The sequence below is a fragment of the Myxocyprinus asiaticus genome, chromosome 36 (genome assembly GCF_019703515.2).
Source record: "Myxocyprinus asiaticus isolate MX2 ecotype Aquarium Trade chromosome 36, UBuf_Myxa_2, whole genome shotgun sequence".
Classification (NCBI taxonomy): Eukaryota; Metazoa; Chordata; class Actinopteri; order Cypriniformes; family Catostomidae; genus Myxocyprinus; species Myxocyprinus asiaticus.
The window spans coordinates 15,481,309-15,486,103 of NC_059379.1; positions in this window are offsets into that span (position 1 = coordinate 15,481,309).

The window sequence follows — 4,795 nt, forward strand, 5'->3', positions numbered from 1 at the left end:
AAGACAAACAACCGGTCTAAGGATACCTCCTATTGATGCAACATTAGTCTATATGAGGGGAAGAAAGCAAACAAGTTACCAAAAACATCACGGCCCGAATCCTTGGTACATTTTCCCGTCCCCCCAGAAGGCGATTGATAAGTTTTCACTTTAACGTGGGATCTACCAAGCGATAGGAGAGAGAGAGAGAGAGAGAGAGAGAGAGAGAGAGAGAGAGAGAGAGAGAGAGAGAGTGAGAGTGAGTGAGTGAGTGAGTGAGTGAGAGAGAAAACTGGATGTCATTTGTCGCGTGAGAGGCGCTGTTAAGCGCGCGGTAGAGACTCCCCACTGCAGAGGTGGAAATGGTTGTAACCAGCTGAGCTCGCGGGCACATCACCGCTGCAGCGTTCATTTAAAGAGACATGCAACCAGGTTTTACCCTTCGCAAACAGCGCATTTTGGAGAATCACATCAGGGGGTTTCACCCCACTCTGTTATTGCTTAAAAGCCATACTGAAAAGAGTGTTCGTTTCTTACTCATCCTAATGTCTGCGTTTGTGGGAATGTTTATGCACGTGTGTGAGAGAGACAAAGAAGGAGAGACATAGAGAGAGGGGTCAGTTTTGATCATTTATTTGGTCAACATTTCATTTTAAATACTGGAGAGTTATTTAATAGCTATATAAAGTAGTCAACTACTATATAAACTAGAAAGCCACATGGCACAGAGAAACAGCAATTCAATATGCCAGGACAAAAAAAATAAAAGTATTCAAATGCAGATTTATTCCAAATCCAAAATTAGGCTCAAATGAGTTTAAAAGCATTTTCAAATTATGTTTAAAGGGATAGTTCACCCTAAAATTATAATTCTCTCATTTACTCACCCTTACAGTATGCCGTCTCAAACTCGTACAATGTTTTTTTTTTTTTTTTTTTTTTTACTGATCAGCCACATTTAAACCACCTGCCTAATATTGTATAGGTCCCCCATGTGCCGTCAAAACTGCGCCAACCCACATCTCAGAATAGCATTCTTACATGCTATTCTTCTCACCACAATTGTACAGAGCTGTTATCTGAGTTAACATAGACTTTGTCAGTTCGAACCAGTCTGGCCATTTTGTGTTGACCTCTCTCATCAACAAGGCATTTCTGTCCACAGAACTGCAGCTCACTGGATGTTTTTTGTTTTTGGCACCATTTGGAGTAAATTCTAGAGAGTGAAAACTCAGGAGATCAGCAGTTACAGAAATACTCAAACCAGCCCATCTCGCAGCAACAATCATGCCATGATCCAAATCACTGAGATCACATTTTTTCCCCATTCTGTTGGTTGATGTGAGCATTAACTGAAGCTCCTAACCCGTATCTGCATGATTTTATACACTGCATTGCTGCCACACGATTGGCTGATTAGATAATCGCATGGCATGATTGTTGGTGCCAGACGGGCTGGTTTGAGTATTTCTGTAACTGCTGATCTCCTGGGATTTTCACACACTGCAGTCTCTAGAATTTACTCAGAATGGTGCCAAAAACAAAAAACATCCAGTGAGTGGCAGTTCTGCGAATGACATCCCACTGCAAACTGACAAAGTATACGGTAACTTAGATAACCGCTCTGTACTACTGTGGCGAGAAGAAAAGCATCTCAGAATGCTGTTCTGAGATGCGGGTTGGTGCTGTTTTGGTGGTACGAGGGGGACCTACACAATAATAGGCAGGTGGTTTTAATGTTGTGGCTGATCATTGTATACTGTATGTGTTTATCTCTATCCACAATTTTCCTTAGCAACCACTGGGCGGTGCCATGATTATTCTAATTGTCTGCTTTGTATTTCTGGTCTCGAGGGCAAGTAAAAACTGCCAAAATGAGCGATCCAGAGGAGAACAACAATCATTTAAGTGTTACTTGGAGTAAAAATTAATTTCAGGCTCAACTTGTGCTGTTGTTGGCTGTCATAACAACTCAGAATAATTAATGATATCAACGTAACTAACCTCGGAGCATCGCTTCATGTCATCTACACACTCAGGTGAGGCACTGTCTATAAAAAAACGGTCATATCGACTCTGTGAAGTATCGACATGTTTTTTGACAATTTTTACAAATGTAATACCTTAAATATAACATTACCCACTAAGAATATACGCCGATTCGAGTGAAAACACTGGAGACCGGAAATTGAAAACAGTCAAATTGTGGAATACTTCCACATTCAGGAAAAAGGTGGATACAATGCAAGTCAATATGGTCCCAATCTTTCAAGCTCCAAAAAGGATATAATGGCAGAATATGCATGGTAATCCATAGGACTCGAGTGGTTTAATCCATGTCTTCTGAAGCGATATGATCGTTTTTGGTGAGAACCAGATGTCAAGCTCGAGGAAATGTCAACGAGCTTCTCTCATGAACATGCCATGGACACTGCTGATCAGTGCTGGTCCTACCCTTTTGGGGGCTCTAAGCAAAAATTTGTGTGGGGGCCCCCGTCAGTATGTTCGCAACATACACTTATGTTCATAAGATAATGTTTTTGATAGGGTGGGGGCCCCCTGATGCATCGGGGTCCTTAAGCAACTTGCTTAGTTTGCCTATAGGGTGGACCGACATTGCTGCTGATGTCAGGGCTAGTTTTATTTCAGTGAATATTATACAGCCAAGACCTTTGTGAATATGTATGGGGCCATCCTTTGATGAAATATTGGAATATAATACACTTAATAATACAAGTTTAAATGTTACATCTGTGAGGTGTCATTTATACAGTATAGTAAATCTTTAAATATACTTATTATAATACTTTTTACATAGCACTGGTACTTATGACATCGCTACCTGATGATAAAAAACATTTGGTACTTTAATGAAAACATTCGTTCCTTAAGCCCCGGTAGCCCACCCATAGCGCTGCCCATGGCTGATGTCAAGATTTATTGTGAATAAGGAGTTACATTTAAGTATGTTTCTCACCCAAAAACAGTCGTATTGCTTCAGGAGGTATGGATTAAACCACTCAAGAAAGTTTTGGACCCCACTGACTTGCATTAAATGGACAAAAACACATCATGTAGCCTTCAAAATATCTTTGTTTGTGTTCCGCAGGAGAAGGAAAGTCATACAAGTTTGAAACGGCATAAGGGTGAATAAATTATCATAAGAAAATTATAATTTTTGGGTGAACTATCCCTTTTTGCCACTTTGTTGCGACAAAAATGAGTTAGGTTAAACAGAGAAACCAAAACAAACAAAAATGACAGTGATGCCATAAAGAGCTTTCTTATATTTCTAGGTTAGAAAGAAGGTTAGAAGCTGAATGTATACACTGCACAGATATGCATGTCTGTATGGCCGATATGTAATATATGTGGTTTATCTTGTAAGTCTGTCACCCTCTTAAATTCCTCTTAAAACTATAAGAGCTAACATTTTTACAAGCAGACCACCCACTAATCACCATCATGCTAGGTCTCTGGATTGTAATGCCGTGGGACAAACTTTTACTCTGTCACCTACTTTGCTTAATGAAAGCAACTAAAGACTTGCTTGTTTTATCAGCAGTGGAACAGCTGCTAGCTTTCATGCAATGCCCTTATGTTTTTTCAGAAGTGTGCTTGTGCCTGTTGTTGTTTTGTTTTTGTTTTGTTTTTTATCACTGAGACTCATTATATGCGGTTACACTACAATGCTATTCAATATGGATGTATTAGCATGCTAATTGAAATTTATAAAGCAATTGCCCTGGAGAATGCTGAAAGGTCCCTGATCCAGTCGTTGTTGCATTAAAAGCATAACTAGCCAAGCGTAATTAAACCTGTAACTGTTTCAATTTATGGCTAGATGAAATAATTCCTCCTAGGAAATTTCTAAGAAATTCTGTTGTATTGGATTGTGTGAATAGTTTTTTCAGACACATCAAAACAGAATGCATCCCTTTGGGTCAGGCCTTCCTGCCTTGATGTAGGTAAGTCAGTAAAGCTAAAATTGAAAGGACTGAGGGAAGGTTCATCACCATGGTAAAATAAATAAATAAATAAATAAATAATGATAATAATAATAATTATAATAAACAGGGGCGTGTGTTTCCACATGAGTTTGTGATCGGATTGACTTAAAAGACGGAGTGATCCTCAGTCATTTAGCTTGGGCAAAGGCTATTTGCACTAAGTGTAAAAAGCAACAAAGTGCAAATAGCTTTAGATGCTAAAATAGTACACTCTAGTGCAAATAGTGGCAGATACTCTTACACCCCTGTTTAAATACTAACATACTTTATAGTGGCATCACTGCAGCATTTTTATTGTGTTTATTTGGAGTCCCATAGACACCCTACACCAACCCCTAACCCTACCTTACAAAAATTAACCATGGTTTTACTACAGTAACCATAGTATCACCATGGTATTTTTCTAGTAAAATCATAGTAACCACAAAATGAAACATGGTTGCTATTAACTACTATTAACAACATGTTACTGTAGTAACACCATGGTTAGTACATCAGAACTATATAGTTTCCACCAAAACACATGGTTACTACAATAAGAAGCAAATAGTCACTTAGTTATCCAATCTCTCAATCCACTAAATGTCTAACCCATTAACCAGTTTAATGTCTCTGCCCCATTGCGAAAAATTCTAATATGCCCACCCACAGTTGACCCCAAATAAATCCGTCGTGGCTGTCTTGAATTTGGTCTGAGCAGTGGTGGGCGGAGTTAGTGTAAATAGCCTCTGCCAACAAGATGGACTATTTGTACTTAATGTAAATAGACACTCCGTTTAGTTTGTAATGCACAGTTTTTGTCTGTA